This window comes from Platichthys flesus, chromosome 2, assembly GCF_949316205.1.
Source record: "Platichthys flesus chromosome 2, fPlaFle2.1, whole genome shotgun sequence".
NCBI lineage: Eukaryota > Metazoa > Chordata > Actinopteri > Pleuronectiformes > Pleuronectidae > Platichthys > Platichthys flesus.
The window spans coordinates 3,626,257-3,651,534 of record NC_084946.1 but is presented as its reverse complement, the minus strand read 5'-3'; the positions used below and the strand labels follow the sequence as shown (position 1 = coordinate 3,651,534).

General features: G+C 39.7%; 1 protein-coding gene across 1 annotated transcript in view; it reads left to right on the top strand.

The window, feature by feature from the left end:
- The window catches only part of fbln2 (fibulin 2), a 76,492-nt gene that overhangs the window by 5,513 nt on the left and 45,701 nt on the right, over window positions 1–25,278 (top strand). The gene's annotated exons all lie outside the window — the stretch shown is intronic.

The following is a 25,278-nucleotide window of genomic DNA, read 5'->3' as shown; positions in this document are numbered from 1 at the left end:
CAGAGGGTCTTGGATATATTTAAATGAAGGTAAATTATCAGCATCTCAACAAAAACATAACAAAGGGTGTCAGACAGTGATTCCAAAGTAAGAATAACAGATCGCTCAAACTTGAATAAACATGTATTAATTGTTACTTTGGCCACTAGATGGCAGTCAGATAAACCGCTGTAGCATGACAACCAAAGAGTTAGCAAATAGTTACTATATGTGTCTCGCTCCCTCAGCTGATTCACAGATACACAGTTCAGGATCGACTGCAAGAAAATAAAAACTGAACTACATTTGTAACCAAAGACACTTAATGGGATTTGACTAAAATAGATGCATGATTTCCTCATTCCATATTTTAAAGCCTGGAAAAGCTGCTAAAAATGACACTAATCATGACGCTGCATACTTAGATTTTCCATATTCATGCTGTTAGATTGGATTCTAGGTCAGTGCCATCTTTCTGAACTTGTTATTTTCAGTAATGCTGTGTGGGTTAACTCTCACTAACTTTAATGTCAGTGCACAGACCTTCTTAAATTAGCAACTTTTCCCAGCGTGTTTTATGATAATGTTGGATTTTGAAGACTGGAGTGTTAAAGTTTCAGAGGTTCCAGGAAGGAGCAGTCTGAGATCCGCCCACGCTGGAGGCTCAGAAGTGCAGAGAGTTACTTGGAAATATTTTTTGACAGCTGCATCAATTTGGGTCAAATCTGTGGTTCCGTGTAAAGTTGTTCCATGTTCATCAGATTCCGTCCTTTGATAAAAGGCAGGTAGTGTATGAAGGGTTTTCACCATTTTTTAAACTATTAAACCTTTTTTTTTATGCATTGCTTTAGTTGCAAGAGTTATTTCTGCGATGCAGTCTAACAAGAATTTTCTTTAATTTGTTCTTAAGAAGTTTTCTAAGAAATATCTACCTCACATTCATGTCACGATCTTAAACTGCTGAAAGCTTCGCATATGTGTTATAACATTGAGCAAATCGTGTTGCTCTAAAGTATGAGATGAATGAAAAACTAAAGACGGCGCTGCACCGGACTCAAACCGTAAAAAAAAAGTTGTTATAATTGGTTTTGTTAGCAGTGAACATAAATTACCGCAAAAACATTACATGGGATACAGTTACACATTCAGTGAAAGCTTTGCTAGGAGAAAGTGAAGAAAAAATTGTTTGATTTGAGCTTTAGTCAAAAACACAGAAGAGAGAGGGGGAAGGAAAGAGAGAAGGAAGGTGCACAGAGTTATCTGTATGTAGAGACTCATTGCAAAAACAGCCCTGCAGTTGAACCCTCAGCTGAGCATCTGTGGATACTAGACCTGAGCCTGACGGACACATCAAGACTGGAGATGCCGGTTCAGACAAATGAATAATATTTGGATTCAATCCCCGCTCGGATTGGTGTAGTGCTGTTGGATCTCCTGAGCCGTCTCTCATCTCAGATCAGAAATAAACCTGGTTTTCAGAATTAACAGGCTTCACTTGGATGGAACCTTTTAACTAAAAGCTGAATCAGTCAAACTATACAACATGTGACTCATTTAACATTTAAACACCAGTGTGTTAAACCTAAAGATGGGTGACTATTTTTGTGAATAATTATTCTCCTCTTCAACATGTGTTTTAAAGGTGATATATTTTGCAGTATAGACCAAATATTCTGTGTGTGTTCTCCTCTGAACCATTTCCACCTTGTCTGGAAATAATAACATAATAGTGTACTTTAAATCTTATAATACAACTGTAGAATTAAAAGTATAAATTATTATTTTCTACAAGCATCTCAGTTGTCAAGCATGCGTAAGGGTCGATTTTGTTCTTAAATAGGAACAAATACAAGATAAGAAAACATTGGTAAATGTCGGAATCTTAAAAATATATATTATATTATATTAAAAACTGCGTAAGTGGGGTTTATGAAGAAGTTTCCTTTTTGGAACTGCTGGTGAATGAGGCCCAATTCTCCCCTCCCTGTCCTGTTATAAACACCAGGCCAGGCCATATGTCATGAGCGTATGGAAGGAGTGGTGACACTCACCAGTCTCTAGGTATCTGAGCGGGAACATAAATAGTGAGCCCCGGCAGTGAACATCCTCTCACAGCAGTCACCACCATCGCTCACCCAGCAAACAAGGCCTCGCCACTGTTTTTACTGCACGTTGCCTCAGCTCTCCCAGAGGAGACAGGCAGACAGACGGACAGGCTTGAGTTAGGATTCGGCAGTAAATTGTCTCTGGCCTCCAGCCTTCAGCTACTTTTATTTCAGAGGTGGGTCTTAGATTGAAAGATTTTCATTTGAAAGATTTAGAATCTATATTTTATTGTATTTTACTGCCCCTCAGTGTCAACATCGTGAGTGGTTCTGTGATATCTGCTTCTTGGATTTATAGAGGGTTTTTCATCTTCAACATCACATGGGTTTGGGGGGGGGGGGGAGATTTGTCACTGTTCATGATAAATACTTCTTTAAAGAGAATTTGGAAAAGCACAATTTACCTGTACAGATGTATCAGTAATACATTTTTTAAATCAGCTCATGTAAAATCTGTCATTAGCCTGAAGTACACAGTAGAACGTGTGAGAGAGTTCTACACTCTGATTGTAGAGTGAAGCAAAAGGAGTGTTTATTTAGCTGAAAATGTCAATATACTAACAATTGTTCTTAATAAAAAAAAACAGGCCATTGCTCTTTAAATGGAATAGCTAATAGTTATTTGATCCATTGTGGATGCATAAGAAATGACTGTGTGCAACATGAGGCATTAGCAGTTCCAGATGTTGGTGCCCCGGGGCCTCTATATGCAATACACAGTTACACTGTACACTCTAGTTACTAAAGCTGTTTCAGCAATACTCACATGTTTGGGCTTCAAGCTTCAGTTTGAATTACAAACAAATATTTGTCGGGGGAGCAGAGAGAGATTAAGACAAAAACTGGATGTAAATTGTTTACTTCTGCAAGAGAACACAACCACACGCCTTGAAGGCTTCAATTGAAAAGCTGCAGTTTCACTTTGAATGTGGTGATGTCTCACAATTCCGAAACCTCATCGTGGTTCGATTGCTTTAAAAGTTCAACTTTTAAGGTGGCGGCACAGGTACAAGCAAATCAGATGATAATAACACAAACACAGGTCCTGCCTGACACAGAGGAGCTGCTGTATCTGGCATGTCCTTATCTGGTTCTTTATTGTAAGTGTTCTTTTCCTTTTGGAATACTTGGACAGCTATCATGGCATGTTAACACGACAGCTATGTTGTGTGTCTGAATGGGGGAACTATGATTGGATGTTGTAATTACGGTGATCGTATCAGCACCAAGTGTCAAGCATGTCCACTGTCAAGCAGTTAATCCAGACCCTTGACTTTTGCGACATCGAGAAGCAAAGATAGGAAAGAGAAAGGTGCATGCCTGCATTCTGCTTATACCAGGAATTTAATTATTGTAGGTCAGCCCTTTAATTTGGACTCCTCACTAATACTGTCATCAGTACCTGCAGAAGTGACTTTGACATGCAGCCCATGGAGGCGTCTGATGGCTAAAATGAGTGTCAGAATTAATTTCAGGGAGGGTATGGATATCTCTGATCTCCATCTCAAATCACGGGAAATAAAATGGTAAATGGTCTGTATTTTCCTTATTTCTAGTCTTGATGAGATCTCAAAGCTTTTTTACCATTTGCCCATTCACACAAATTCCTACAGTGCATCTACACTATGTGCAGCACTTTCTCTACCATACATCACTCCCACACTGCGAAGCTGTCAGGGATAATATGGGGTTCAGTATCTTGCCCAAGGACACTTTGACAAGTACAATAGGGGGAGATTGGGATCAAACTGTTTGAGGATGACCGGCTTTACCTCCGGAGCCACAGTCGCCCTCCGATGCTGTTTTAAACTCCAGAGCTTGTCTTGTTCTTTCAGAGGAAGTGATAGCTGTCAGCTGTCAGTACAGGACCTGCTAATAGCTCATTGATCATTCTCATAGTATCATGTTGCCAGAATGTAAAGGGCTTATCTCGGTTTTTAATGACCTTGATCATAGAGTTCAATCAACGTCTAACACAGTTTACAAAATGCATCTTATAATGTATCTGAACCATTGTAAATGCAGGACCCAATGCAGCACTGTTGTATTGAATCACATATTGTACAGCTGTTGTTTTACTCTGCGTGTCCGGCCCTCAAGTAAAATCATGTTTGACATACACGCTCAACACATTTAATCAAAGGGCTTTTTAAATAGAGCATGTGGATGATAAATTATCTATTAGGACTTCTTAATCTATTAGGAGGCTGGTGTTAATCAATTAATCTTTTAATGAAATAATGTAATTACATAATCACTGTGTGCCTGCCCGCTTTGATTTATTATGAGGCCGTATGCACATTGATACATGAGGAGAAACCTCTGTTCAGCCGCTGGAGGATCAAGACCGGATCCAAAAGCTTCATCCCAAAAATGACACATTGCTTTGTGTTGTGGAGCCTCTGCAGGAGGAAGGGTTTAGAGGGAGTTATCTGTCAGTTCGTCACAGACCTGACTCATTATCTCGGAGCAGCACTGGAAAAGCTCTATGCAGGATTTGTCAACTCTTAATAGAAACCTCCCAATGTTTTCCTGAAGCTGGCCTTGGGTTTATCTTTCAGACGACAATCGACAAAGTGTGTCTCACAGGTAACAGCTACAGGTATCTGCTTATAGTTTACTCAGTGACTCTTTTTGAAGTTTTTAATAAAGTCACACTGAAATATATTGTTTTTCTTTATACCTTTGGGCATATACCATTCTTTTATTGTTTTAGGATTTTGAAAAATTGAATCATTACTTATTAAAGGTTGGTTATAGATAGAACTAGAACGTAGACTGTGACAGTTAGAAAAATCATTGTTTCTCTGCCTGCTAGGTTCAAACTGTTTTACAATAAAGCTACAACAGTCATTATGGGTTACTTATTTGTACCCGTAGATGGATTTGTTCATATCAACAGGAAATGAATCAGCATGTCTAGTCTGATAAATGATTAGTAGTACTTTTTTAATCCAAACAGTTTAACGTTTTACAGTTGTAGCTTCTTTTATTGGAAATGTACCTTATACCATAGTCAATTAGATATCTTGGGGTTTTAGACAGTTTCTTACACAGTACAAGACATCTGACCAGGGAATCTTTAGCTTTTTCATATGTATTCACCTGCATTTTTCATGTTTCATTCGGTGTACAGACCAAGCAATTAATTGAAGGATTGGAAAAAGAATCAGCAGAATAATTGACTACCATTAGAGGAGGCCCTCCTTTTGCTTACTTTGAGTGATTCCTTTCTCCCATGTGTCAAATTAAAGGGAGACTGTCTGAGAGATCCGCAGCGTGTTGCACCAAGTCATTGCTTAATGTCAGCGTGCTGAGGAATTATATGTTTACATTGGGATGAAATGGGTCGAACTGTAAAAGTGACAGTGTAGGTTTAAGATAAACATCGAGTAGGGGTATGTCATTGATCACAGCATCGGTTGCAGCTGGTAAATTCACAGCACCACAGGACACAATGAGACATGTGCACATTGGTCAGAGTATCCTGGCACTTCTCTGGGGAGGGGGGATGAAGATTTGGTGATCTATTTAAGGGGTCTTTTGGCCTCTATCTCATTTCAATCAGGAGAGATTTAAGGAGAAACTAAAGAGAAAGTAAAAATGGAATGAAAAATAAATTATTGTAATCGAAAATAGTCAGTGGTGTTTTGGTTCTGATGAGGGATGGAGTGTGGAGTTGGGACGTATATGATGGGCTTCTGGATGACTGGTGCAGATGACTTGTTCTAAGAGGTGGTGAAGGGGTGGAGGTGGGTCACTCAGAAATTGCAGAGACGAACTGAGAGCTGATCGTGATCAATGATACATGCCAACGTTAAGGGTACAGTGAGGCTAAAGGTAAATCTGACTGACTACTGGCTTGTATGGCAGGGCTATGAAAGCCACCTCACCCATGTCACCCTCAGGTATTTTGCCCTTTAGCTGGTGAAATCGGTTCTTGCAATATGAAGGGTTGACAGAATATTCCACTTTCCGTGAGAGTTGCGTTCTCATTCCGGTCAAACAAACATAAACATGGTTCAAGTCATACTGGTGTGACCGGCATGCTTACCTGATCCCACACTCCATTCCAGTAGTTGGATATTGCTCCTGCAGCATGCACAGTCGATGCGTACAGTCAGCGCACTCACAAATTTCTGGCAGCACACAGACGTCTGCATAGGGGTCAGTGCTTAGCCAGCAGACATGGGTGGATTACATCCTGTACGTCATGAGAACTTTAGCTGACCGCAGTGGACAAAACTATGAATTTGCCTTGAGTGTCAGATTACTATAGGTCGTTATAATAAATAACGGCTATTTATTATAAACGGCTGAGTGCCATTTATAATAACTGGCACTCAGCCGGTCAGATATCCTTAAACAGTCTGTCAGGGTGATCGAGTGGCTGCTCAATCAAAAGAGGATGATTTATTTTTCAGGTGGCTGCTTCACAGTCTCTGTCCCTGGACTTAGGTGAGTCTGTCCTGACGTTACTGTCACCTTAAATCAGCCATGATGGCAACAGCTGTCTGAGCCCTGTGTGGGGCCCAGATTTCCATCTGTAAAATCTTTCTGCTCAAGACATGTTTATAGACATTAGCCATTCACCCAACATGGATAAAAAAAAATGCTGTCCTCCGTGTTACTCATTTAATTTTTGTTACATTAATTGTTTTGAACGGAATATTGTGTGTGTTTTCATATCGGAATCTACTGTAACTGTGACACAAACTACAACACTGTTAGACCTGACACATTAAATAATAACAGTACACCTGATAGATGAGTACTGGACAAGAAAACATAAGTGAACCTTTTGTAAAAACCTGCATTTATGTTTAGGTTAGTATTAAAATAAGGGATACAAAGAATATAAAAAAACAGTCAAAAACCATCTCTGAACTCTCCTAAATGTCCTGGGACTCTTCACTTTCTTTTTCTCCGTTCTGTCTGAGTCTCTCCCCTTCTCTACTGATACACTCTGCTTTGAGAGGGCCATGAGAAGAGAGAAGCCAAACTCAAAGAGAATTTCATGCTGACAGCTTAAAACATTCACATGAAAATGTATTTTCGCTGGTACAAGTGGTAGAAGCTGCGATACATCAAGTATAGTAGATATATCGCCCTACCCTAGATAGACTTACCTCAGTGTTACAGAATGATACCGATACAATGTTTCACCTGCCTTTTGTAAATTGAATTAAATTGATAGATGTTATCAATTGTCAGAAGGTTCATTATAGGGGTTGTTCTGTCAATGTCTTTAATTGGCAAACGTTATTTTTGTTGCTTTTTATACGTGGATATATTACACACATGAACGGGTATATGGACAGTGAATGCATCTACATTCAAATGAGGTGCAATTCAAGCTGCTTACTGGATTTAATGTATGTGTTGCTGCAGAGATATGCGAATAACTCAGTATTTAGAAACAAGACAGATGTATCACCAAGCTTTAATGTTTATAGTTACATTTTTCATAGTGAGTTTCATAGTCACTATGGTACAGTTATGGTCGATCGCTTTCTGCGGACCTTTGAAGAAACACATCAGTCAAACCAAAAGAACAAGTTGTACATATGGAAGCTACAACAGTGAGTCACGCAAGTACTTGTTCATTGTTCTTGTGCACATTGAACACATCACACAAGCATTTACAGTGTCGTTTGGAAAAATACGTGAACTCCTCAGCTAATGAAACGCTAACTTCAGAAGTCCACTCAATTAAACCATATTGAAGGACTGGGTTGGACCAACTTTGACTTGTGGATGGTCTATGAGGACAATCATTGGAATGGTATCCCTTTGAATTTATGCAAAACACAGGGGAGCCATCGTGAAAGCAAAAGTACCAACAATTTTAAATTTTAACTACATCGTTTTTTTTATAAGGAGAATATAAAACAGGTGATTTATCTACAGCACAAATATGAACGCTGTAGCTCAGAAAATAATCTGAAGATGTCTTAAAATTACCTATACCACTGTATGTGCAAAACTAACTGTAATGGAGGTAAAGAATTTGAGGCATAACCACACAGCGCTGCGCTCTATCTGGATTCTGTGTGCCTCTGGAAACTGTCTGATTCAAGGTCCCACAAATTCCCTGAGGAAAAGTGCAATCAAAGGTCCTTTCACACTTTCAGGATCTGACAGATAGGATGGTCGGGGAATCTGCCCTACACAATGTGGACTGACAGCTAATGGCTGACTATGTTGTTACACCTCAAAGAGACATAGAAACAAGAAAACATTTTCAAATATTCATTTATACAGTGTCTCTTTCAAGTCCATCAACATCCAGCAGACTGGTAGTCCTGCGTTTAATTCGTCTGCATGTGTTCAGTAAACGCCGGACAAAAGTTTCCATCTGCTCATCTATAATCACTGCTTCCTCTGGGATATACTGTACAATAGCAAAAACTGAGCTGGAAAAATGAGACTTTGATCAGAAATCTGGAGCCAATCCAAGCAGGAGAGTATGTACACAACTGTGTCTGCATGTCTGGATTAGTGAAATGATTTACTGCTTCAAAGGACTTATCATACAAACAGGCCAAAGTGAGCTGTGTGTATAATGAGGAAATGCTGCAGCACATATGACGCTGGGTCAAGTGACTGGATTTCTTGGCTTATGTCACATCTTATACACATGTATCATGTTGAAGCACTCGTCATGTACATTAAAGGATTCAAAGCACATACAGAGCACTAATCCACTACAGTGGGTTTTACTTATGGTTCATATCATTCTCCTCTTTTTCATTTTAGATTTACAGGGTCTGCAACTCGCAAATTGCTTGGTCTAAAGCGAAATTAGTTGTAAGTCAAGATCTATTACATTATGAAGTGGTGAAGATTTTGTTAGGTGCTTTGCTGCTCTTTAAAGTGCCCAATAGTATTAGCTTCTGATAAACAAACTGCCTCAGCATGTTTTCAATGAAGATACACGTTGACAGCTGTAGGAGCACAGGTGCTGCCACAATTAACACAATCACAAAAACATGAGTACAAGGCAGCCGGTATCCATTTGATATGAGTGACTGTGTATGTAGCATGTGTTTAATCACAGGTGACAGTTCAGGTGTGGCATATGCAGATGCAGGTTTGCAAGAATGGACATGTGCTGGACTCTGGGGTACCATCTCCCATTCATTTTAAAAGCTTGGTGTTCTCGTACCTTGGTGGATTGTGTCTTACACTTCATGTACTAGCAGACCATCAGCACCAACAATTGGCCTGACCACACCTCATTTTAAGACCAACACGTCTTATCCAGGAATCTGGAGCTTGCTAGCCAGAGGCGCATTCATGCATTGATTGACAGCCAGGACCTCCCACCTTTGACTTCTCTGATTGAACATAAGGACTCTCTCTGCTTTACTGCCAGGCTGTGAGTCTGTATCAAAGCCTCTGGTAGAAAAATAATGATTGTGATATCCACATAATATTTGTTTTGAAGAATATTTCAACAAACCAATGTAGCTGTGATAAGGCTTCATGGTGTTTCCGCTCTTTTCACGTCAATGTTTTGGGGATTTCACTACTTTCTACTGCTAATTTCCAAGGTCATTAATTAACTATCTGAGTCAACTTAATTTATAGTTTGTGGGTTTCCCGTAGCAGAGAACAGTAATTTTAGAAAATGATTTTTAACTGTGTGAGACAGAGTACAGTGAATCTCAGTTTTATTTTTGTGTCACACAGTTCTGGGGAGTATTGATGATCACAAAGAGCAATTTGTTGCAGTTTAAAAAAAAAATCACTGTTGCTCACAAATGTATTTGCTTTGTTAAAATGAACATTATCACATTATATAAATTTGAAAGATAAATAACAAGTATTAAGTCTGATAATTTAAACATTTGATGGCAGAGTAGAGTATGAACCACAGTGAGCCCTGATTACTGGGTTGACACCCTATTAGAATCAGTGTGCATAAGGCTACTGTTTTTTTGTATTAACCTTGCCATCAAAAGGTGTAGTGGGGCAACACATGTAAGCACTTATTTAATTTTAATGTAAAACTGAAAGTGACCACTGAACTTCAACTGAAGCTTTGATGGCACAGTGTGCACCACAAAATGCAGAGAAGGCCAAAGTTAACGTTACTATTTATACGTTTTGCAATTAGCACATAGCTGATGTTAGCATTAACTGCTGTTTAATGCTGAATAATTAAGACATATCTGGTTTGTTCAAAGTGTAGAAAAATGGTAAATGTACTATTGTAGTATGGATGCTGTAGTGTAAACTGTGTTGACATTTTACTATAGATAGACTTTTGCTATGTTTTGACGAACCTAGCTGTCACTTGTTTCTTGCCCTGCTGTGAAATTTAGCAAAGACGTCTCATGTCAGGTTGTCATCCATTAACTTGGTAAGTGCAATGCTTTTATTACAGATAGAAATAATGGTCAAATATAAAAACCTAATTTCTCTTTTAGTGCCAAACACAGCAAATGTTGTTCATTGGGATAGACGTGATATTTCCTACACTAAATGACTTCAGCATGGCTGTTTACCACCTGCTTCATCAGCTCAGCAGTGTCTTGTGTCATTTAGCTCACAGATCCATCGTTAGGACGGGACGAGGCAGCAGAGATTTCCCTGCAGTTGGTCCTAGACACAGAGTTTCTGGCCCAGCTCCATGTCATCAAGACAAACTCATCATGTCTATAATGCTCTCCTGTCCCAGCACAGCCCTGGCATCTGCTCTGAATGCTTCTGCTTCCAGTTTCTAATTAAATAAGACTTAAATTATCCCATCCAGGTCACCTTTAAAAAACTTTCAAAAGGCTATTTTTACATTACAAGAACAAACAAACAGAGGATTTAAAGTTGCTAAAGCTATTTGTACTTTGTCCTTGGCTCTGCTGTGTGCAATTTTAGCCAACTCCAACTCTATCACCCAAATGTTTCCTCCATTACCGATATAGATTAGGAGCATTCTCATTGTGATTATTTATAACAACTATCTCAGAAGGGCAATTTCATTAGTACAGGAGGTTGTGAGGGAGAAGGGAGTTTTGACATGGGTGCAATATTCAAATAGTCTTCTTAGAGCACTCATCTGATGTAGTTTTCTACAATTCCAAGTCAGTTTTTCTCTTTTATGTTAGTTCATGTAAAACAGTGTTGATTCGGCACATGTCGAAGGAAAGCTTTTTTTATTAGTACAGGAGGTTGTGAGGGAGAAGGGAGTTTTGACATGGGTTCAATATTCAAATAGTCTTCTTAGAGCACTCATCTGATGTAGTTTTCTACAATTCCAAGTCAGTTTTTCTCTTTTATGTTAGTTCATGTAAAACAGTGTTGATTCAACACATTTTTTTATGATCTAGTCAAAACACTTGTTGCAAGTTTGTTTTTCTTGGAATAAACCTCTGGTGCAAACAGGGAGATTGTCAGGGTAATGGGGAACTTAGCAGCTTAGAGTTGTGATAGCTAGCATGGCTGAGCCCCATTTACACTAGAAACAAAGATTTGGCCATGCTATGATCAAAGTTTTTTTATTTTGAAGATAGTAACATGTCTTCATGTGCCTACAGAGGCAGCTGGACGAGGCATGTACAAATGTTAAACACAAACTAGGTGTTTAAGATGATCTTTGTCTTACTGCCTGGCAAAATTGCCCTTCTAATAACAAGTCACCAAGGTGGAAGCAAACCTGGGTTTTAAAGGAAATGGGAGATGCCATTTATTTGTTTATTGCATGTTACGCAATGTCGCCCACACTGTTTTAGCAAATGTCATCGTTCAACAATCAACTTCTGACCTGTTATTTCAATATTACTACTTGCTGTGCACTCTCACTGTGTGACGTGAGTTTTAATTCTACATCCTTATCTTGACAAAATGGGGTGGGGAACCACAGGACATACCAAGGTTGTAGGTTTAGCTTTTTTCTCATTTTGCATTACTGCAAATATCAGTGGGATTTTAAGGATTTTTCTTACTTGTGGAACATAAGTTTCAGCTGTGTTTGGTTTATTTTCCTACTTGCCACGTCTTGGCTTCAGCATACTTTTCAGTGGATTCTATTTGGTAGATTGATTTTTGCCAGATCAGGCTATTGAAGTGAAAACATCAGGAGGAAAACCTTTCAAATGAAGCCAACCATACTCAGCAGCAGGCCCAAACCATCAGGATGTTTAATAGTGCTTCCAACAGTATCACTTTGACCGAGACAGGGTGTCAGTAACACATAGTATAGCAAAGGGACACATCCCAGTTATTTGTGATGTCAGTGGAAGCTCTTTCTGATTATCAGCCCGAGATGGATGGTTCTCGGGTGAGCCTGCATCCTCTCCCTCTCCAGTCCTGTGATCTAGCACGAAATCTTCAAGTGGTAAGATATATTTTCTCTTACTGGGTGTGAAAGCAGTGTAACGTGTGCTACATGGGAGGGTTTCTTATTACCTTGGACCCTAAAGGAAGTTAGTTTGACCCCTAATGCCTCAATTCTATTCGCATACCTGTCCCTAGGTAATTCTGTTGGTATGAAGGTCTGCCTTCTGTATCACCCCAATCACAAAACATATACGGCATTCTCTGAGAAGGCAGGTAAACACACAGACTGCACAGTTGACGACTTGGAAATATGAACCTCAGATGACTTCACATGTTGGTGTTTCAATGCACGGTGCACAAGCCAGAGGCGTACGCCAGTGTTTACATAGTGGCCTAGAAATACACACTGATCCTAACTTGGACCGATCCCTTTTGTGTCACTGTACAAATGTCTCTAAGCAGAATTTGGCACAAAAAGAACGTGATATTCCTTTATTCTCTCCGCCTTGGGCATTGTTCCTCAGCTTTGAATGGAATGTGACTCACTATCTGTCTGTGCGTAAAAAATCGAAGGCAGTTTTTTTCTTATCGTCTTTGTTATTCCCAACAATGGAGAAAATGTCTCTTAAGATGTCTGCATTAAAATCTACGAGCACAGATATGGTCTAATAATGGATGACTGATGTTCATCTTCTGTTATATGTCTTGCACATAACTCCGCTTGATAGCTTTCTTCTACATATCTTAACTGGATCCGTGGAAGCCTCCTGCTTTGTTCTCAGCCGATGTCAGAGCCATTTTGCTCATGGGGCTCGTTGGCAGGGAGCAAATCCTTGGAATAAAAGCCATGACTATGTAGAGTGGGTCCCTCATCTGTCACAGAGGTTGTTCCTCTTATCTGCGACCGTGCAAAGATAGCTGGGTCATGAGCGCGTGCTGTCTGCTTTTTCTTATGACCCAGGTCACACTGCTTTCACAGTAAAGTGGAGCATCAAATAGCTAATCGTGCAAAAAAACAACATTTTGATCTTTGCTTGAAGGACTTAAGCTTGAGTGAAAGTCAAGAAACACTTGGATATGCTGTTGTGTTAAAAAAAAAATGTCTTTGGTGTTTCTTCTTCAGAGCAGTGGCCGTAATTAGGGAAACAAAAGAATTGAGGTTTAAAGCCAAGAGCATTCTGCTGTCAGAGCTGTTTGAACTGAAGTGAAGACAAAGTGGGACATTCTTTGTCTTTACTTATCTATCTCATATATCATATTGCAACCAGGGTAATTTCACAAAAATTCAAATAAGTAAATCCTTTCTCTCTTTTGTCTATCGGTATGTGGTATGCATATAGCTTTTGTTTTATGTGCCCATTTAGTTCTTTCAGTGACATTTCTGCCTTTACCAGAATACAATGGAGGTCACAGGAGCTTTGTTTGAATTTATAAAACCTCAACAACATCTCCAGAAACAATGCTTTTGTTACTCTGAATAGTGCACGAAAATAAATGAACAAATTCACTGGAAATATTTTGGTCTGCAGAAAGTAAAACACTTGAAACACTGGAGGTTTGTGAGATTGCACAGTAGGTTTCACTTTCATTTGGGGTGAAACAACCCTTTGTCTACCAACCCAGAGTCTAATGCATAAAGACCATGACAAAATATTGGAAAGAGCTTTATAGTGGGCGGGAGAAAACAAGCTATAGCTCTTGGAATAAATCTGTGAGAATAGTACAATGACTGTGCTGGAGACTTACTCAATTATTTACATTTCTCATTTATAATACAGAATTTAGAAGAAATGAAGAACTGAAGGAATTCAAAAGGGCCTCGAACCATAAGCCATGAACTGTGAACTGTAAAATCTAGAGGTGAAGGTGTATATTGCAAACAATTTAGTTCCCCTCCCATCACTCTCTTCTTCAAAGAGCAAAGGGTATTCTCCTCTTCAAGGTAGAGTCTGGTAACATAGAAATGTCCCTCTGTAGAACCAGATTCTTTTTTCTTTAATTCTGGGATACCTACAAACATTGTGGTTCAACATGGCAGTCTCCAATGAAGAGGACACACTCAATATAAAGGGCTCAAGCTACTGTAACAAAAACACAATTAATAATTATTCTTAATTCAGGTGATTATACACAAATGAATAAATCATTACGGGTATTAAGCAACATTTCTGCTGATAGATCCCCCAAAATCCTACCCACTGGTGAATTAATATCAATCAATCAATCAAATTTTATTTGTATAGCCCATATTCACAAATTACAATTCATCTCATAGGGCTTTAACAGGGTGTGACATCCTCTGTCCTTAACCCTCAGCAAGAGTAAGGAAAAACTACAAAAAACCCTTTTAACAGGGTAAAAATATGTAGAAACCTCAGAGAGAGCCACATGTGAGGGATCCCTCTCCCAGGACGGACAGAAGTGCAATAGATGCCACGTAATATAGCTGTAGTATGTTTTGTATGGATGTCTGGGAAGCTGTATGTGATTTGAAACTGAGTAAAAAGATACTGGTGTAGTTCGAGAGCTGCTGTGGAGTGACAGCGTTCAGCACTGGACGAATGAGATGATCCCTCAGTTTCTCCCAGTCTTTCTCATTATATCCAATCCTTCCTGATTAGGCTGTAGTTTGGGAAATTTTCATTAAGAATAGATTTATTTGAAAAGGTTCTGATTGATGCTTGTTACAATAGGCATGATCTAATGACAGTGTAGAAAGGGGGCTGTTTATATTGATGAGAATAATGACCTGCATCTGTAGGAGTGAAATAAAGCAAAGGCCAAACAAAATCTAAAAGGTGCCAGTGCTGCAGCAAAGAGAGATCCTCACTGGAAAGGAGGTTTGTTTGATTGTTCACATACAAGCTTCTTCCAGTCTCCCAACTTGGATTGATACAGATTTTCACATCTTACTCACGGTGAGACGTTGGGAATATTGGGACGTCTGGAACCTTCTTGCAATTTCCTGCTTTTCTCAATTGATAATCCAATTTTGTAGCAGGTTTCCCTTCATAGCAATCATTCTTGCGTATCTTCTCTCTTTCTCAGTATGCAATATTACCCGCTTTATATTGGTAATAATATGAGTTCAAGGGCATGCCATGATATGTGTTTATTGACCGCTGATTGCTTCTTCTTCTTTGCGTTGGAAAAGCGTTCAAAAAAGGGTTTATTTCACTTTTTCAACTCTGGCAGAGGAGAGATGTTGGTCTGAAAGAGTGTCTTGGATTTTTATGCCAGGAGTTCAGCCCTGTTACACTCTGCTTTCAGGGCCGTGTCTGGTCCACAGCTCCGATCTCATCCGAACTGCTGCTGCTATTGGTGGACTCTTACCACGATCAATTTGCCTGATGCTGACAACTTTAAACATAATGAAGTATGAAGAGGGCGGATGCCACAGAATACGGGAAATTACTCATTACTCTTAATTTGGTGTAAATTTGGTGTAACCAAATCAACGGTTCTGCTTTCTTCCCCAGTTCAATGTTTTTTGGGAATTGTTTCTTGTCATGGGTGACAGGCAGAGGATGTTGTACCTTGTACAGATTGTGAAGCCCTATGAGGCTATATAAATACAAACTGTATTTGATATAGGCATGGTAGTATTTCATGTAAATATAAAGCTCAGATTAAGGCATTATTACTCTATCATATTTATTAAAAATAAAACAAATGTCTCTTGGCAGGAGTGTCTCGTAAGACAGCAGGAGCTTGGCCCGTGGGTGTCACTGGAGACAGGTATGAGCTGGTCTGAGTTGTGTATGAGCTGGGCAGACTGGGCATTATAGGAGCCTGGCATTGCTAAACAAAGATGTATAATTGTTAGGAGCAACAAGAAAGCTGGTAGCACTGTTGTGTCACAAACAAAAGGGAAAATAGTGAGTTAAAATACTCTACATCATTAATTCACTGGCTTAGCAGTGACAGATGAAGTGCTGTACTCTACAGAGCTTTTATTTTTCTATTTGGTGAAGCCTCTACCCTTACTCAGGGTAAGGACAGTCCTTCCAAGCCTTCAGTCCATTATATTCCCATCTGCTATACAGATGAGACCCTGGGGGGATGAGAGAGGAGGAGGGCAGAGTTGAAATGGGGATGATGCTCACATATCGATGTGGTCATGTTCAAACCTCGTAAGGGTTTGGGAAATTCAACAATCCTCGTGCTGATCTGAAAACAGGCTGCTGTTCACCAGATGACTTATAGAGATACTGCACGTCCAGCAGAGACCACGATACCCTGCTATTATTTTAACACTGCGGCTATTTTTACAGCAGCAGGAAGAGCAATCGTTTCTGTAAAAATACACCTGTCTTTCCAGGCAAGATTTAAAAAAGGGGCCTGTTGGTAAAAATAAAAGGGCTTTGTCGGGTTTGATCTGTGGCTTGAAAAGTTTATTTACTGACAGGAAACTGCAAATAAAAAACTTAGTGAGTGAAATGCTGCTCGTGTGTGAACTGCAGCAGCAGCAGCCTTTTCTTCTTACAGCCTTTGGTATGAGGGTTAAGATGAGCATGGTTTATAGCTAAAGTCTAACTAGTGCATTTCTCATGATTTGATCCAATAAAAAAATATGGAAACACACCATATTAAGGTACACCTTTAACTAGGTGCCTATGTGCATATTAGGAGAATATTAGTACTTTAGTCACTAATACCGAACTTATTACTTTAATAGTAAATAAAGCCTTAAAGCTTAGATCTGCAAAGTAAATCAATCAGCACCTTTAAACAAGTGCTTTACCACAAAGCTTTAATAGAGGTAACATTTAGAACAATACAACAAATTCATTGTCGTTAATATAAATTAATAATATATTTGTTTTTGAAGCTAACCAATGGTCTCAATAACAATGACTCATAACAATAAAGGCCGGTTTATTGGGATTTGATTCTTTAAGGAAACCACCCAAATTACAAGCTGAATAAAAAACAGAAGGTCATCAAGTCTGGCCACGCTGCTGGTGCTTCCAACATCTGTAATGGGCTGAGCGGAAAAGATTCCACGAGGGAGGGGAGGGAGGCTTTGTTTTCAATTCCATCAACGCATAGCTCAGACCATTCTGTGCAAAACACAATAATGTGAAAGTTTGGATTTAGTACAACAAATGCCATTTGGACCTGAGCCAGTATGTTAATGAACAGAGACAAAACAAAGCAAAGATAATGGATACAACTAAACATGTATAGACTAAGATTAGAGACACAGAGAAACTGAATCACAAGGTGACGTTGACACACTGATGAAATCCACATTTTCCTATGTTATGCTCATATCTCAATAGAATTGAAGATATTTGTTACATCTCCCGAACTCATTCTGTTGTGGTCATGCTTGAGTGAACAAGTCAAAGTCACTGTAAGAGTTCATCATACTATACTAGCTTTTTGTATTTTCGGTGACTTAATGCTCCTCTGAATATTGAACGCTGTTCCTGCCAATCTGCTGCGAAAAGAGAGAAAGTAACTTCCACTCTGTCTGGTTTATTTTGTTAGGAGGCATATTGATGAATGGCCGTCACTGTGTGTGTCCGGGTGAGAAAAGCTTGTGACGGATTCAGAGCGGTGGGAGTTGAGAAAGTTAGCATCCTTGCATTGTTCTAAACCATTACCCGCTCTGGCCTGCTCATATTATTTCCTGAATGCCCGAGTGTCTCAACAGTCCATTCATACTGGCTGCACAAATAAACACATTGAAACAGAAAACATTCAGGGCCAGGAATGGCAGAATCCATCATGTTGTTCGTCTGTGTTTGGGAGTTTTTCTTCTCAATTACAATGGAGACCGTGTTGTTTTGTTTTTATTCAGTTGGTACCCTTAATTCAACCTCACTTTATATCTCTTTCTCGCAATTGTACTTCAATTCCAAGCATTTCCCCCCCGAGTATGGTTTGATGGTCATTCAGATTCTGAAATGAATGGACTAAAGCTGCCAGTATTGAGTTTCCATTTCCCCCGGAACTGTATATTTAACAAGATGCAAATTCCACAGGACTATTTACCACCTGAAACTGTACAGTGATAAGATCCCGATATCAGAGAACAATCTTTAAACTGCTATAATCAATACTAACACATATTAGGTAAAACATGTTAAGCTCTGTCTTTTTGGTTTCACTTGCCAACAGATATTTTTGCAGGAGTTGGAGGATACCAAAAACTGAGCTTTAAGGCGAGTGTGTACTGGACTTGGAACTGGATGTGGAAGATGGCAACTGATGATTAATCCAACTTATCAACTGTATATTGTGATTATGCTGTATAATAATATACTGCTGTTTACTGTCAACAACCAGCTCCTTCAACACAGTGTCATTTGATCCATAGTTAAAATATAAAGACATTTAGTTTTGATCAACTTAAAGGCTTATCCAGTCCATTCATTTTAATGGCAAAAAGCACAATGGAATACATCATTGTCTTTAATCAATCAATCAATCAAATTTTATTTGTATAGCCCATATTCACAAATTACAATTCATCTCATAGGGCTTTAACAGGGTGTGACATCCTCTGTCCTTAACCCTCAACAAGAGTAAGGAAAAACTACAAAAAAAACTTTTAACAGGGTAAAAATGTGTAGAAACCTCAGAGAGAGCCACATGTGAGGGATCCCTCTCCCAGGACGGACAGAAGTGCAATAGATGCCACGTGCAGGACAACATCATCAATAATCAAAGTCTCTAGCAGCATTGATGAGGGTAGACATCCCGAAGGACAACCCCAACATGACATGCCAAGCAGTCCCGCTGCAAGCACAGTCCATGCTCAGCAACCATCTAGACCACGATCCACCATCCAGACCAGACGCCACTCCAGTCCTCAGTCACCGTCCACCGCCGCCCACCAGGAGGACCCATCACAAGCCACCACCGCGGTCCTGGTCCACCGCCCGTGCCCAATGCCAAAGCGACACAGGGTCCGCCACCAGGACCACGATCAGCCCACATGACTCAGAATCCGCCACACTGGATCCAACACCGCGACCCCCGGTGCGCGATCCACAAACCGTAATCCATGGTGCGGCCACAGAGGCCCTGGATCTGCGAGTGATAAAGCAAAGGGATTCCGGGGAAGGGGGATAGGGATGGAGAAGAGGAAGGAGAAGCTGGAAAGAGAAGCTCCGTGTGTCATGTGTCATAAAATAGAACAAGTAACGTTCTGGCGCACTAATTAGCTCTAACTATAAGCTTTATCAAAAAGGAAGGTTTTGAGCCTACTTTTAAACGAACAGATGGTGACTGCCTCCCGAACTGAAAGTGGTAGATTATTCCACAGCCGAGGGGCTTGATGGCTAAAAGCTCTGGCTCCTACTCTACCTTTAGAGAATTTAGGGACGACAAGTAGGCTTGAATTCTGGGAGCGGAGTGCTCTAGTGGGTTTATAAGGTATTAACAGCTCTTTAAGGTATAAAGGCGCTATATTATTAAGGGCCTTGAAGGTGAGGAGGAGAATTTTAAATTCTATTCTAGATTTAACTGGAAGCCAGTGTAATGATTCTAATATTGGAGAAATGTGCTCTCTTCTCTTTGTTCTTGTCAGGACACGTGCTGCGGCATTTTGGACAAGCTGTAGAGTCTTTAACGACTTCCTGCTGGAGCCTGAAAATAATGAATTACAATAGTCCAGTCTCGATGTAACAAAGGCGTGGACTAGTTTTTCTGCATCTTCTTGTGAAAGGACATGTCTAATTTTTGAAATATTACGCAAGTGGAAAAAAGCGGTCCTAGAAATTTGTTTTAAGTGACTATTAAAGGATAAATCAGGATTGAAGATTACTCCCAAGTTCCTGACTGTTTCATTGGAAGCAAGGGCAATGTTGTCTAGCGCAGCTATATCATTAGATAATGCATCTCTAAGGTGTTTGGGGCCAAGTATTATAACCTCTGTTTTGTCTGAGTTTAATAAGAGAAAATTGCGGGTCATCCAGGTTTTTATGTCCTTGAGACATGTTCGAGGTTTAGTTAATTGAATACTTTGTTCAGGTTTTATTGACAAATATAACTGGGTGTCATCCGCATAGCAGTGGAAATTTACCGAGTGTGTCCTGATAATGTTTCCTAGTGGAAGCATATATAATGAGAATAAAATTGGGCCGAGCACAGAGCCCTGTTGAACACCATGATTAACTTTAGTGCGCACAGATGACTCATCATTAATTTGCACAAATTGGGAGCGATCAGAAAAATACGATTTAAACCAGTTAAAGGCGGTTCCATTAATGTTAATTAACTGTTTTAGTCTTTGTAATAAAATTTGATGGTCAATTGTGTCGAATGCTGCACTGAGATCTAACAGAACGAGGACAGACACAAGTCCCTGAACTGAGGCTATTAAAAGGTCATTAGTGACTTTTGCCATGGCTGTCTCTGTACTGTGATTGGCTCTAAACCCCGATTGAAAGTCTTCATATATATTATTTTCCTGGAGAAACTCACACAGCTGATTGGCTACCACTTTTTCTAAGATTTTAGAAATGAAGGGGAGGTTAGATATTGGTCTGTAATTGGCTAAAACCTCTGGGTCTAGGGTGGGTTTTATGAGTAGGGGTTTGATGACAGCTATTTTAAAAGACTGTGGTACATAACCTGATGATAATGACAGATTGATAATGTTAAGTAACGAACTATCAATTAGGGGCAGAATTTCTTTAAGTAATTTGGTAGGAATGGGATCTAAGATACAGGTTGTTGGTTTAGAACCTGAGATTAATTTGGTAAACTGATCACGGGTGATCAGAGAGAAGCTGTCTAAGTAATGGGTAGGATTCTCAGCCGTTTCTGAGATCTCTGTTGTTGGGAGGGTATTAGTGCCAATTGAGGGCAGGAGATGGTTGATTTTATTTCTAATAGTTTGAATTTTATCATTAAAAAAGGTCATAAAGATATTGCAATTTAGGGATCGAGGAATACTGGGTTCGGTGGAGGTGTGACTCTCTGTCAGCCTGGCTACAGTGCTGAAGAGAAACCTGGGGTTGTTTTTATTCTCTTCTATTAGTTTTGAATAGTAGGCGGCTCTTGCTTTGTGGAGAGCCTTTTTATATTCTTTAACACTATTCTTCCAGTCTATGAGGTTTTCAACATTGTTGCTGGAGCGCCACTTCCTTTCTAGTTTTCTTGATAATTGTTTTAACTCATTTGTCTGGGAATTATACCACGGAGCTAATTTACTATGTTTGACATTTTTCTTTTTTAGAGCCGCTATTGAGTCTAATGTTAATCGTAATGAGTCTGCAGAGCTATCGACGAGGTGGTCGATCTCAATGGAGCTCAGGGTTTTAAAGAATTTGTTGTTTATATCTACTGCTAATACGGGTTTAAATGTAATTGGGATTATTTCCTTAAATTTAGCTACAGCACTATCAGGTAGACATCTAGAAAATGAATTTTTTATTAGTGGCATATATTCAGTTATTGAAAAATCAAAGGTTATTAAATTATGGTCTGATAAAACTGGATTAGGCGGAAGTACTGTTAAATTTTCAATTGCGACACCGTACGATAATACAAGGTCAAGTGTGTGGTTACCACAATGAGTAGGTTTGTGCACACACTGACTGAAACCAATAGAGTCTAGTATTGAAATAAATGCTACGCTAAGGCAATCTTTATTATTATCAACATGAATATTAAAGTCCCCAACAATAATAATTTTATCGGTCTTTAGGACTAAGTTTGATAAAAACTCAGGGAATTCCTTTAAAAATTCAGTATAAGCCCTGGGAGCACGGTATACTACGGCAAATATGATTGGCTGTTGGTGGTTCCTGGATTGGCGTGGAAGACTAAGAACCAGACATTCAAATGACTTGTAGCTGAGTTTAGGTTTAGGATTAATTGATAGACTGGAGTTAAAAATAGCAGCAACTCCACCTCCTCGCCCAATTTCTCTAGGAACCTGTGAATTGATATGACTGGGGGGAGTAGATTCATTTAGACTGACATAATCATCAGGATGCAGCCACGTCTCAGTGAGGGACAATAAATCTATGTTGTAATCAGAGACTATTTCATTAACTAAAAGAGCCTTTTTTTCCAGTGATCTAATGTTTAAAAGACCACATTTAAAAGTCTGGGTTTCCTGTATTGTTTCAGAGGTTGTTTTAATTTGTATTACATTTTTGTGTGGAGTTCTCGCTCTGTTATTGTTTAATTTCAATAATTTAATCGGACGGTGAACAGACACAATCTCTATGGGGTTTTGTGACTGATCCAGAGGGAGCGCAGAGAAGTGTTTAGCACTGCAGCTCTGCTTCCTGGTCCCAACTATGGGTTGTCATGTTATAGACTTAGTAATATTCCTAGATAAGAGAGCTCAGCTGCTCCATCCCAAGTGGGATGAACGCCGTCTCTCCTAACAAGACCAGGTTTTCTCAAAAAAGTTAGCCAATTATCTATAAAGCCCACGCCGTTTACAGGACACCACCTCGACAGCCAGCGGTTAAAAGACAACATGCGGAAAACATGTCGTCAACTGTTGTATTAGGGAGCGGGCCAGAGAAAACTGTGTCCGACATCGTTTTAGCAAAAGCACACACCGACTCAACATTCAATTTAGTGACCTCCGACATACGAAGCCGGGAGTCGTTGCTGCCGACGTGAATTACGATTTTATTGTATTTACCTTTTTTAGTTTTAGCCATTAACTTAAGTTTAGATTCGATGTCGCCGGCTCTGGCCCCTGGGATACAATTAACTATGGTCGCTGGTGTCGCTAGTTAATTGTGTCGCTAGTTAATTGTATCCTGACGTTTCTCAGAACCGAGTCGCCAATAATCAGAGTTTGTTTATCAGCGGGTGCCTCGCTGAGTGGAGAGAATCTATTTGAAACGTGAGCTGGTGGCTCTTTAATCGTGGGCTTTACTGAAAAGTTCTGGAGGTATGTTGATGATCTAATGAGTGATGTCCCTCAGCCCCACCAAATATTTATTATGGAGCTAATTTTAGCATTTAGAACAATGATCCATGGACACATCACTTTCAGACATAAATAGTCAAAACTCTTGCAGTGGGGGAATTTGTCTTATTACATTTACTCTAGTATTGCACTTACAGTTACAGTTACATAATAATTAAATCAGAAACATTTTTGACATTTGTAGAACTCCTAGGGAACCATTGTATTAAACTATCTAACTGTATATAAAGTAGTTTAAATTAACCACACTTGACTACTTTTACTTTTAATACTTAAGGTAAATTTAGCCTAGTCTGGAAATCAGACCAATCAGCAAGCGCATGTTCAGGGTCATTTGATGCCAGGCTGAATTTAGCTGGTAATAATTCTGCAGGCTTTATTTATAGCAAAGTAGATATGAGGTGGTAAAGGTTATTTTTACATCGTGACATTAGTTCTTTTACTAAACTAAATGATCTGAATACTTCTTCCAGCACGGCTGAGTGATAAAGCGAGCTTTTAAGTCATTAAGCCGAGCCTCCATCGCTATCAACACACTACATTTATTACATGTACCACTACTGTTAAGGGAGGCAGAGGAGTAGGTAAACATTAGACACTCGGAGCAAGAGAGAGCAGTAGAGCAACAGGGAGAGAGAGAAGACATCGCTGCTATAGAGCTACGAGGGTGAGCTCAGACAGAACACAGAATCACTAAGCACGATAGAATAAGGGTTGGTATGTGCGAGTGTTTAACTACAGACCGGTGATTTTAGCCGTAGTGCTACAGAGAAACAGTTGTGTTTAGCAGCGGAGCTAATTCGCAGAGCGACCACCACCAGTGGCAAGAAAACAGGAAATGACGCAGCACGCTTACCGTAATGACGTCATCGCTGAAATCACAAAAGTTTCAGTGAAACATATTGTAAATTCATTTTGCAAAGTTCCGTTTTTACCCACTTTTACTTCATGTAAGTTCAGAACATCGTCCATCACAGTCAACACTAATTGGAAAACATATTTGGACAGCTCTTATCAATGTGATAAATCAGCGAAGTTTATCAGTTTATGATCACCGAATTTGTACCTAGGGCATCCACACTACAGAGACATTAATCGCTGCAAACATTATGTTGTCATGCTGCAGTTGGTGCTTTGTCATACTCTCCCATGAGGCGCAGATGGTTCGGCCATGTGTCTCAGTGTGGTGTGAGACATGTCTGTGTTTAGCAGAGTAATGATGGGCAGGGGGAGTGAGGCCAGGCTAATCAGTCCAGACAAACCCCATGGGAGTTCTTTAAGTGGGAGGATGTGTCTTGGGTTTGGTCTGTCTGCTGCAAAACAGCCCAATTTAGAAGGGAGTCAGTGCTGCCATCTCAGAAAGAGTGTTGACTCTTTCAAAAATAGCTATTGACAGAAGTGAGGTTTCTGGAATATAAATGTATCTGCATCTTTCCATTGTTTATCAGGTAATTAGCAGGCTACTCCTCAGTATTTGGCTCTGTCTGACGCTACGGCTGAGCCTCATGTTTGGCCTTTGGCAAGCACCGAAGGAACATACTTTACACGACAGTGAGAAAATGGACCACTTCTAACTTTCTCTTTCAGGGTCTGGATCAAACAAACCATGGTTCACTTTGTTTACTGTGTGAAAAGATTTGTTTTTGGATAGTTCGGACTTTAGGACTAATATCAGGAAGCCGACATAGCATCAACCCATTAAGACTTAATGCAAAATGAGTGTACATACCTTTACATCAGAGTTTCATTGAAGAAAACAACAATGAATAGAACTATGAATAAGATTCAAATTTGTTGTTCACAATGTTTAGGGAAAGGACAATGAGTCACAATAAAAGCCAAATGTTTAAGTTAGCAAATGTTTAATTTATTTAATGTGCTTCAGAGCGCAGCTGTGGCTGAGGGGTAGAGTGGTTGTCCTCCAACCTGAAGGTCGGCAGTTCGATCCGCAGTCCGACCCATCTGCATGCCGAAGTGTCCTTGGGCAAGATGCTG